Raw genomic sequence first — 12854 nt, 5'->3', positions numbered from 1 at the left:
TGACCCAAAATTTGATTATAATTCGATTTATGACAGCTCAACCGGGCGTCACAGAACTTAGTTATTGACGCCGTAATAAATGCAGTGACCCAAAAAGCCAAAGACATTTTTTTATACTTTTTCACTTTTTACCTCTGGGACTTTATCATTTATCAATGCTAATAACCGACAGTTATACGGAATCCAAACTTTTTGGGCGGCGCTTATCGGCACTCACTTCAATCACGTGTCATGGGTTTACTATGTACCAGTACACCTTTGCGTCTACGTGCTTTCAAGATAAGTTGCGTTGGATTAATTTTCCGTCTGTTATTTTCTTGGATTGATCAAACAACACTTGACTGGGTATATAATCCTTAACTGTGAAGTAGACTATGATTTTGCAATTAGGCTAAAGCTAACTGAAGAAAAACTCAACTTACAACATGTACTGGCGTCAACCATTTGCTTCTTAACTGACAATCTCGTAATATTGCCACGATTTAGCAGTTACCACGTATCCTAAAGTAGTGTACCAGACAAACAATAGCACTTTATCTTCAAACCCAGAACCTGACGAATCAGCCAAAATATTCCAAGCAAATACACTGAAATAAACGGAAACAACTCACCTTGTTCATCTTGAATCTGGCTAATCAATTATCCACAAATAGATGAAATCTTCGCGTCACTGCAAAAGTGAACCTGAAAAAGAAACGGACGTATGACTGTAAAACCAACGTGAGACTACTACATCTGACCTTAACCTACATCTCGTAATAACCTCTAGTTAAAGTGTGTCAAGTCTCGACAAAATCATTTCAAATTATAGAGACCCTGGTCAAACAAAGATAAATAAATGGTCGGGCACCGTGACTAATCTTATCCTAAAATTTCGACATTCTGTCCTCCCTTGTAATCTTACGTAACGAACTTTTGTGGGCAATACAACTATGGAGCATCAGTGTTTACTGGAAAAGAATCTAAGGTTTTTCTTGAGTATTGTGGTCATGGTGAGCCACAGATAACTTCTCATTGCATCCTTACGCATCAATATTCTAGTTTTTTGTTGTTTATATTTTAGTTTCAATATATTTGATGACAATCAATATTGTACAATATTTGGCTACAACCAAATTAATGACGGATACCTTACAAAAGTGTTGTAAATGCCAAGGTCCCCTTTAAAACCATGGGAACAAACATAGCAGGGTCATTTGCTGATAAGAACACAGGGCTATTTTCAGACAATCAAATGAAGAGAAGATGTGCACTACCTAATAAGAGTTGCATAACAATGGTGTGCAATGTGTCAGCAGCAGAAAAAAAATGTGTTGTAAAGCCCATAAAATTATCATGACTTGATGGAAATACAAAAACCTGTTGGTAAAGATATTTAACTAAAAAAAGAAACCAATTAACTACGCGAGATACTAAAAGGACCACGAGTCTACATTTTAAGAAAGGTTATAAAGGCATTAAAACGAAAATCAATAAAACAATAAAGTTTACAAAAGAGAAAAAAAGTACATCTGAATTAGGTTCTGAGAACCTACAAACAGTTCGTTTCGATCGCTTAACCGTTGTAAGAAAGATATACCTCTTGGATACTTCAGTCTGGCTGCAAATTACTCTAATGTGGTCCACATGGTCAACTGGAAAATGGTCATGCTTTCATGTGATACGGCTGTTTCATCAGGTTCTTTTCTGTGACTACACATGATCATTGATTTAGTTTCTCTTTCATTATCTCGTTATTGAACTTAGTCCACAAATGTGCTTTCTCGTATAACCATGACTTCGGTTCTCTCTGCAAAACGAAAACACCTCCAAACAAAAACACACACACATATGTCCATTTTTTCTATCACGTTAATCTCTTGTATCTCATATCTAAAGCTTAGTTTCATTAATTTCATAAATACTTGAGATCAAACCTGCTTTGATTATCATTACGATGAAGTAATTTGGTCTGAATGACGTATTCAGAATGATATATTATTATTAAATTTCCCATGGAGTACCTGTAATGCAATACAACTAGCAATATTAAAGAATCACCACGGCTCAGCTCAAGTTTGTAAATTTTCGATTATGACCGTGGCATTCAAGTACACAAGAATGAATTTTATTTGCTACAGAGTATCTCAAATCTGAGAAATTTATACATTACCGTTGTTGTTATTATTATTATATCCAGCACAATACCTTAAGGATCAAGCTAAGAGTACGAAATAACTAATATTACTCCTGTAATATTACTCCTGCTACTATTCATACTATCATGAATTAATTATATCAGGGAATCTCCCCTATCAATCACCACTGTCACCCTTATCCTGCCTCGACCCTATGACTGAACCTTGAATACAAAACATGATAAAACTATCTACAAACAAACACCTAAGTCTGACTCGAGCGGAGATTTACCCGGTGGGGCGTTTTCTTGGGTAATTTTATACATAAATTATTCGAGCTACAACTGTCCTTTAATATATAATTCGCTCTACCTCGGTTCATATACGTGAACCGAAGGGGAATTTTTTTTTAGTTGGTGATAATTTCGTTCTCTCGTGGGTTCGAACCACCGCCCAGTGGACAGAGAAGAAATCAGGACTTCAGTGACGTTATCGATTCGGCTAACAAGTGAAGTCCTGATTTCTTCTCTGTCCGCTGGGCGGTGGTTCGAACCCAAGAGAGGAAATTATTATCAACTAAAAAAATTCCCCTTCAGTTTACATATGAAAATATATTAATTACGAGGTAGAGGAAATTAGATATTAAAGGACATTTGCAGCTCGAATAATTTATATGAATCACGGTGATGTGATAATTATTCATACATACATACATTTATATAAGGTTTAGGAAGCATCGCAAGTAGGATCACTGAAGGGTTAAGTGATAATGCCAGCGTTATTTATCAAAGGGCAGGATGATGTGTCTATGTTTTCGGCAGACTGAACAGAAAAATACAGAATCTCAAAATACCTCTTCATGGTTTACCATCTCTATTCACCTTCAAACCTACTTGGTGGTAGAAGCAGTTTACTGTTCAGGTGACGAAAGCCGAGGTGCAAACGCAGTACTTTCATTAATTTGTAGTTCCCTGATACGACTTGACACGAGATTAAAATGGAGCCCAGCTATCCAAAACTATAATCTCAAAACAAAACTTTTCCCAATCAGATAACCGTTACAAACCTCGTAGAATATGAAAGTTATCGAACCAGACCACAGTGCCACTTGACAAGATCTCGAGATAACAACCGCCGTCAGAGATACTTGGGCACTTCATTTACTCATGTGTCAGAGCTCATTAGGGGTAGCTATCGGTGTCTCTTATCTCTTGTCGTTAAGGTGAACAGCTCTTTCCATGGCGTACGTCGCACCTGTCTAAACACACGTTGATACCATAGTGGCATTTCAATTTTGAAATTCAAGCTACGAAACGAATTGCCTGACACAACTGCAAAATGACGAGGCAAGCTAGGAGCGAAGTACACGTGAAATCAAGGGAGCGGTCAACACAGAAATCTCGGTCTTTAACTCCATCTAATCAATACGGCGATAAGATGACAAAAATCTAAGCCACGTTTACGAAATGATAAACAAGGTGGTAACTGAGACTTTCCCTGCAACGACTGTCCCACGGGTTCAGAGACCCCTTGAACCTGTAATTCGTATTTCACCTCAGTCACCTGAAAATATATAAACCACTTTGAAAATACTTTCTGATTAGTCGAAAACACGGCAAGTTACTGACATATTCATCTTTATCTGATGAATGAAGGATGAAACATCCGTCCTCTATGTAGAAAACTTTCACAGAAACACACACATAATACACACATACATGTACATATATGAGTGAATACCACAGGAAAATGATAGGCAGAAATCCAAGCGCTTTCGTCTTTACTAAGACATTGTCAAGGAACGAATGATTCGTTCCTTGACAATGTCTTAGTAAAGACGAAAGCGCTTGGATTTCTGCCCAACATTTTCCTGTGGTATTCACTTATATAATGAAGTCACGTGCATCTACTGTGATTTTTTAAGCATGTACATAATATAAATATATAATATATAAATATATATGAAAATGTATAAATGAATAAATAAATAAAGGTATCGGATCTCTCCAATTTTCAAAAATTATACTATCATTACCTTTGGAAGACAAAGAAACATACCAAATAAATTGCATTCGCATGAAGTCTGAAGACCCCAAAAGCAAGCTAAGTGTTGAACGTTCGGTTTAAACCCCAAACACACGACTTTCCAAAGTCCTAAGTAGCTGTCTATACGTCCAAGTTGGTCTCCTTTATTGCTCAAGTCCCTGCGACATGGAACCTTAAGCCGTTCGGTAGTTTGCAGGTCAAACAGGCAACTGATACATCAGGTACTTAATACAAGCAACTTATACAAGCAAAATTTCATGACTATGTATATTCGACGCCGGGAGGGGTTCAGACTAATTGATTGACTGACTGAACAGTAAATTATCTAGTGTCACAAAACAAAGGCCATCAATGACACCAAAAAAATGTTGGCAAAATCAACTATTTTTTTTTAAAACACACAAACATGCCCACTATCATAAAACACCTTTTAAAAGCTGTAAAATGGTAGAAAATATAAAATTCATAAGGTATAAAACAAATGACAATCAAGCTGAAATAACGAGATTCGAACATCTGACAGTGCATGAAGTAATATGGCATTTATTGAACAAACGAAAAAATACCAAGGAAAGGGCTCCTACTTTCACACGACTAAATAGTTTCCTAACAATGAAAATACTACGTGATACGGAGCATGCTGTTCGTACCCTTTTGGGGCGCACCTAACTTATATTTAATGTCAGGTATTTACTGCCCCAGAAGACTATGAATGCTAAATTCGATTTGTCTCTTAAGCAACATCAAACCGTAACCAATACATGAAATACAAGGAATTATAATTTCTGTATATAACAGTAATGACACCTTTTAATATAAAACTGGATGTCTAACCTATTAAAAATAAGGTGTGATCCGACCTCCAGCATACTCGGGTTGCGAGCAAGATTTTCCACTGTCGCATAAGTTGCAAACATTATATTCCAAACTGGACGTGACGTAATCTTCGTAATTAATACTCATAATTAGTGCTACTCAAACTAACAAGGATCAAATAAAAAGGACACAAATAAAACACGTTCAAATATTCTCAGTCATAAGTGGAAACACAAAATAATTGAACAGAAATACAGCCTCTAAATTCAGTACATTAAATAAATTAAAATGTGCTAAAATCTACAGACAGAAAGCCCGTTGTTTAACAAACGAAAATGAAAATAGTACGATACATTTCATTAGAAATAATTTTTCTGTACTGTTTAGCCATGCACAGCATTAATTTTTTACATTTTCATTCTAATAAATAAATCATAAATATCCTATCCCAAAATTTCTGTAACTAACTCACAGCGAAACACCTTTTTCAAACTATTTTTTTAAGACCTTTCCTACCCCCCCCCCCCCCCCCCCCCCCCAACAACAATAACAGCCACCAAGTATTTCGTAGGCTCACTGCCTGAGTAAGCAAAAAAGTGACTGAGCCTACAGGTGTTAAGTAAATCTTAGTTTAACCAGACCACTAAGCTCATTAACAGCTCTCCTAGGGCTGGTCCGAAGTAGGAGATATTTTTACGTGGCTAGGAACCAATTGGTTACCTAGCAACGGGACCTACAGCTTATTGTGGGATCCAAACCACATTATATCGACAAATTAATTTCTAATGCCTATAGGTGTACACTAGAATAAAAGTTATACGTCGATAATTTCACAAATTTTCCCAGAGATAATAAGAAAAAAAAAACATTGCTTGTCTCCAAGAGGAAATATCTGAACCGCCTGCAAGCATTACACGTCACTTCAAAATGCGTTACGTCATGTCATAGTGCTTTATCACGATGACCGTCTGAAACACGCTACCTAAGAGGCACTTATCAGCAACACCGGGAAACCATCACGTTTCTGTTGGAAGTCGCACGGCCATGACTTTGAAAGGGGACAGGATGCACTTAAAGATTCGCCATCATCTTTTGCGATTAGCTGATTAAATTAATTATCTTATGAAAATCACTTGACGTTGCTATATTTAATGAGAAGCTTTATTCAATAAATCATAATCATTTATATATAAGAGACCGATAAAACAAATTGGGGCCAAGGGTTGTTTTCTGTCCCCTTACGCAACAGACATGTCAGGAACATATAAATTTATAGGAAACATTTTTACATCATCAAATTGCCCATCATTACTTTTCTTAATAAAAACGGTGTTTTGTCGCACAAAGTCAATTTCAAAGTGAACTCAAATGATACCAAGTTCTAAATGAACTAAAATCATAGAGGAATCGTATGAAAAAGAAACTTACATTTATTAAAACGAGATAGCTGACCTCTGAGAGAATAAAAGTAATCCATTTTCTGTCTTCTGATATCGAGTCAGAGTTTACTGCACGATCTGGGGTTGCAAAATTGAAGGCTTAGACACCTGAAATCGTCTGTAGCTAGTCTCAAGGTCCTTAGGACCCTTAAAGCCGACTCCATTAGCTGGCTGTATTAGTCTCAGAAAATCTTTCGAACTTTTTGTACACATGGTCTTGATACTTTATGGGTCATAACACACATTAAAACGTAGGAAGCAGCGCAACTGTTTCAAATGATAAAGTGTTTCCAATCTGAGTACTTACACAAAACTTCGTCAGTAAAGTAAAACTTCCTGATACTGAACGGCTTCATCAACTGCAATGAATCTCAAAATCATGCAGTAGCCTACTGCAACAGGTCATTTAAAAGAGAACGCACAGCCTGTATAAATAACTATTCGGTTAAAGATTTGACCTTTTCCAGTGATTAATTGTTTAAGAATCCCGCATCCTAGTATTTTTGACATAAAAGGATTCTGAACTTGACTTTTGATAATCAAGTGCACCTTTCAAAACTGCTTTAAAATTAGCCACTGATCAGCTTCAGGAAGCTTGCATTCGGATATACTTGTATTTATAACTTTCAGCATTCTATCAAAATATTCTCCAATAAATTCAGATACTGCCATGGGATCACCTGTACAAATTGTTTACCGACTAATAATTCTAATAACGTCATTATTATCTACACTATTAAATCTCTATAGTCTTATTCTGGTATCAGGTTCAGTAATAAGCCGATATGGAGGTTTCAACCTAAGTGACAGTTTTATTCTCAATAAAACAATATAAGAAAAATATTTGTCAATTGTTATCACTGAAATCATCAGGCAATTTTTTCCCTTCAATATTATCAGTTAAATTATACAAAGACAATACAATTCTAATACATCCACTGCCATTTCTAGGATCTTTTTTTATAACATCGGCTTCCTTTCCCTTAAATGATTTTTTTTATTCCTTGTTTGTCGGCCATAATTCAGGATCGTATCACTGATAATGTTACCTTCTACTAATTTTTTTTTTTTGCTCTCTTCCATGTACAACACAAAGGAAAAGAAAACTAGAGATTTGGTTTATTCAATAAGTACGTTTGTCTGCCTTTTACCACCACTCAATTCGATCATCCACAAGTTAATTTTGCTTTCAGTCGTCTGGAGCAAGAGTCCGTGCCAACACAAAGTTGGCTTAATCTCGATAAATAGATAGATAGATAGATAGATAAATGTATAGATAGATATATAGATAGATAGACGGTCGCCTAGGTTCACCATCCGATTCTTCTACCAAAGAAAGAGAGTAGGGTAGAATCTTCCTTGCCTCACAGTACTTGCAAACAGTCAATAAGTACCTTTCTTCAGTTATAGTGCGTTTACTTTTCTAAGATCGCTCTGGTGGGGTCAGGAAGAAAAGGCAGAGTTGTCATATCTACGGGTATGTCAGTCCCATTAAATGCTTCCCGCAGATATAATCCTTCTTAGGAGGATTCGCTTTAAACCTTGGGAGTCGAGGGAAAGGGTTTGCTTCTTCCCTGTTCTTTTTTTTTTTAAATTCTATTTTCATTCCCAATTCTATTTAGCTATTCCTTCTTTCTCTTTCTATAATTACAGATGCGCTGAATGGCCTGTTGGCTCCGGTGTTTGGACTTGAGGCATAATTTTATAAGTCAATAGATCTATTATGCCCCTAGAAAAGACAACCAGTCATTCCTTCTTTGCATAACATTTTTATCAGAATCATCCAAGTCAGTCACAGGACTCGCTTTCTCTTTTTCTTTTTTGAAATACTGGAGATTCCACCATATTTCCCGTCTCTCTTGCTTCCTTGTTAAGTCTACGAATAGTCAATTCTGACACTTTGGTTGCTTCAGGTGTTCTCTGGATAGCCTTCGAAACATCAGTTACAGGACCTTCATGATGTTTTTATAAAATGAAGTATTTCAGGAAATTATAGAATATTTCCTTGGTCTCAGGTGGTGGGTGAAGGCGTTTGCGAGTCACTTGGGCTGCCAATTCATACTTATCTCAGTGGGTGATCGAGAGCGAGTATCCTTTAATTAATGATACTGACCATGACCTTTTAAATCCTCTTAAAAATCATAGGTCCCCTAAACTCAGATCTGGCATCGCCGGGGGAAAAATATGCCATATCTTCATTTTCGTTAATGAAACTGAGGTTTTAACGAAGAATATACGAAATAAGATATATTCAAAATATCTGATGGGTACAAAGAACTACATTTCAAGATATGAAAACTATTTCAATAGACTCCATGATAATAATATGATTACCATAACATGAAAATTGGCACCGTATGATATCTGTACAAACCACACCACAGCGATCTTAGAAAAGTAAACGCACTGTAGTTTTAGAGTGACGGTTTCTCATGAAGTACCAGTTCAATGAGGTTATACTTCTTTTATCAGATGAATACCAGCAAAATAAGCATAAGATTCGGCGGTGTGTTCGCTTCTAAAAGATATTCAACTAAGGAATTCCTAAGCGTGCGCTATAATCCTATTACAAGTTTCAAATAATGTGGATCTTCAAGTCGTTCCCTTTATCTTACTTCCTTTAGTCCAACTAGCTTCAGAGAGCAAAACAAAGACTAAAACCGGATTAGTTTATAAGTTTTGGCGACAGGTCCACACAGGGAAAGTATGAAGCACAATATAACATTAGGACAAGGCCAACATCTGGTATTTCATGACTACTTATAGGGACTTCGATGTTAACCAAGATTCCCAGGCTCGAAAATGGTTTTTATTTCGAAATGCATGTTATCACTAAATGCATGAGAGAGAGAGAGAGAGAGAGAGAGAGAGAGAGAGAGAGAGAGAGAGAAATTCAACTCTTTCCCAAGCTTTATCAACCGCCGATAGTGGTACTTCCCAAACATTTATGGCAGCACCATAAATCTTAAACAGTGTCATAAAATGGACATGAAGGCGTTATCACCATGCGATGGTGAAAAGTATAAGGTCGATTTCAACCAGCGGCGTCATTTAAGATTTACCAACACCCTTTTCAAACAATGACAATGCTTTTCTGGGTCGAGCGGCCAAATTCTTCCCACTTCGTAATTTACTGATATATCAAACCGATGTCATAGCAACAAGGATAGTTTTCCAATATATATATTACATTAAAAACCAAGTTGTTTCAACAAATAAAGATGAAATCGCACATTGAACTACATTAATTTCACACACACTCACACACATACACACACACACACACACACACACACACACATATATATATATATATATATATATATATATATATATATATATATATATATATACATACACATACATACACATTTTATAATTGAAAAAAGAACCAGAAGTTAATATGGATGGGAGAAAAATGGAAACTATTGAGACTGGAATCACAGAATAGGCAAAACAAGGAAGGCAGCGGGATGTGTAGAAACTATTAGGAGCTTAGGGACGTTGAGGCAACTCTCCTTTAAGGACGCATAGTGTGAATGTTGAAAGCATATAGAAGAAATATGTAAAAATTTGGTGAGATGAGTTCCCTGCATGTAGTGAGTGTTACAAGATGAACTGAAAAAATGAGGAAAGTGGAAATACACAGCTGAAGTTGTAGGAAGTTCAGGTTAAGTAAAATGATGGATTACATGTTACAAGGAGTTACAAGGATTAGGATGTCTCAATGACTTATTAGTCCATCTGAGGAGACACCGTGTGTTCACTTATCTCATGGAGCAGGTTTTACTGATCATTCACAGTGTCCTAATGATTTTGTCTAGATTTCTTTTAAACACTTCCACACTTGCTGTTTACAACTTCCGGTGGCAGTTTATTCCATGTGTCACATGTCTTGTATGTAAAGAAGTTCCCACAATGGGATGTGTTGTATCACTTCAGTTCCAGTTTCCATCCATTATTTCTTGTCTGGTTTTCGTTTAACGTAAATAGGTTACTGTCTAATTTTGCTATGCCTTTCAGTATTTTGAATGTTTCTATTAGTTGTCCTCGCAATCGTCGTGTTTAGAAAGAATGGACGGCGATCGATAGATGAAAAGTATATAATTCTGAAGTTGGGGAGGAGGACTTTAAAAGTGCTGGACAGAGAGAATAAAAGATGTATTGAAAATGAGGATTCTTGCTATCAGGAAGCATAAGTGTCTATACATGATTGAAGTGAATGACTCAGTGTGTGTATTGGAGGGTCGGGATGGGGGCCACTTCATATCAAGATAACAAGCATTCTGAAGACATGAAAGAAGCGCCGAGGAAGCTTTCTGCATAATGACTCATCCAAGATTCGGCAATTAGAAGTATCAGTAATCCACCGATCATTGTGTTATCTTTTGCTCTGAAACCACCCAGCTTGATAAACCCAGTAAATGTTAAAAAGACAGAAATTATATATATATTTTTTTTTTTTATACTAATAATAATAGACCATAATAGGTTATAATATTAGAAGATATATAAATATAGAGAATATATAGTATATGATATATCTATATATATTAAATATAGATATATATAATATATATAATATATATATATATAATAAAAGATATATCATTATAGAATCATCATATATAGACATATATTATATATGATTATAATACATATATACATATATATATATAAATATAATATATATATAATATAAATTATATATATATATATATATATATATATATATATATATATATATAAATATATATATATATATAATATATTATATATATATACACACACACAAACAAACACACACGCCAGTACATAAGTACACGAGTATATATGTATGAATAACTTGATCACGAAATATATACGACGTGATGCTATGTATAAATAATGGTGACGCCACGGAGGAAAATGAAAAGACGAGAATTGCCAAGATCTTTCGGTCTACACGACCCTTTACTTGAGGCGCAACTATATATATGTATATATATTATATATGTGTGTGTGTATGTATGTTTATATATATGCTACATAATCAGTAACTGAACACAGGACTCACCAATATGCATCTCAAGTATAATCTTATGGCTCTCTAGGTGCCAGAGGAGGAAAATCATAAATTTCCTAAAAATCGAAAAGATAAATTGCCGTTCTTATTTTGATTTTTAAAAAGAATAAGATAACAACCATACCCAAGAATGGAGTATTCTACAAGCCAGCACTCAAGTGACATATAGCCCATAAGGTTATTATAAAGTGGCTTTACATTCAGCAAATATAAATCCTAATAAAATTTCTAACAAAAATTCAGTTCCCTAGGAACTACTAAAACGTTACGTGGTGTGTTAGATGTAGTCAGTTAAATAAAATTTATTCAAGTTTGAGACTGAGCTTAAACATATGGTTTAAAACCAGTTTAAAAAAGTATTGCATAAAACTACTATAAACACATTTAATTTCCATAAAATCAGTGTAACTCAAAATTAACATGGCCGTGAGATTCGAAGACGTAATCCTCAACAAGTTAAATGGTTATCAATATCCTTCGCACAAGACTTTCGTAAATTCAGATCTCTGAAACAGTAATGATTTTCGATGGGCATTCAACACCTGCATTCTTCTGATTGCAAAAGAAAAATTGAACAGGACATTCTCATCGCCTTATAGTTAGAAGAAACACGCAGACTGCCCAGTTCCATTTTCTCTGCTTCCAGAAGAAAGCAGATGCCGAATGTCCATCGAGTAATGACGATATTTTCATTGGCGGTTATTTAACGTTGCTGTCGAAAATTTTTAATAATTCACAGCTTGTTCAGACACCAGAGACCTGAATTAAATAAAAGGTATGCATTGAAGAATATTGATAACTATTTACCATATCGAAGAGTTCGCACTTTTGAATCTAACGGCCTTGCCAATTTAGTTACGCTGAATTTAATTAAATTAAATAGGCTTATAATAGTATTATGTAAATTCCCGGTGCAGCAAGGTACTTGGATAAAATAAGTTAAAGAGTCTTTGGATAATGTGTCCATAATTTCACTGGATTACAAACGATATATATTCACAAGCTGTGGTAACAGAAAATTTAATGATTGAGGTCACTGAATTTTATATTTCAATAAGAGAGGGGCTTATTAAACAATTTAGATAATGAACCACATAATGATATTTCTGTCTTTATCTGCTTTTAATTATATCTTATGCGGGGTTTTTCAGAGGAAAGTTTTGTACAACTTCCTTCTTAATCATTTTTCACTATCTTCAGTAAGTTATCTTATCGAAAACAAGCCTCCAAAGTTCCATTGATGCTTTAGTGCTTTTTCATTCCTATGTATCAACATTCAAAACATCAAATATACATATATATATATAATATATATATATATATATATATATATATATATATATATATATATAAAGGTTTTTGCCAAAAAGG

At 35.1% G+C, this 12854-nt stretch overlaps 1 protein-coding gene and 1 long non-coding RNA gene across 4 annotated transcripts in view; one reads left to right on the top strand and one right to left on the bottom strand.

Annotated features, from left to right (window-relative positions):
• Positions 1-12854, bottom strand: part of LOC135207890 (uncharacterized) — an 87235-nt gene that overhangs the window by 29852 nt on the left and 44529 nt on the right. For all 3 annotated transcript variants that reach the window (XR_010313078.1, XR_010313079.1, XR_010313077.1), the window contains exon 3: positions 612-684. This is a non-coding gene — a long non-coding RNA (uncharacterized LOC135207890). The remainder of the gene's footprint in view (positions 1-611; positions 685-12854) is intronic.
• LOC135207889 (uncharacterized) overlaps positions 1-12854 on the top strand; it is a 33994-nt gene that overhangs the window by 8345 nt on the left and 12795 nt on the right. The gene's annotated exons all lie outside the window — the stretch shown is intronic.

This window comes from Macrobrachium nipponense, chromosome 34, assembly GCF_015104395.2.
Source record: "Macrobrachium nipponense isolate FS-2020 chromosome 34, ASM1510439v2, whole genome shotgun sequence".
NCBI classification, from domain to species: Eukaryota; Metazoa; Arthropoda; class Malacostraca; order Decapoda; family Palaemonidae; genus Macrobrachium; species Macrobrachium nipponense.
Note: the sequence above shows the minus strand (reverse complement) of the source record. Positions and strands in the feature narration are given on the sequence as shown.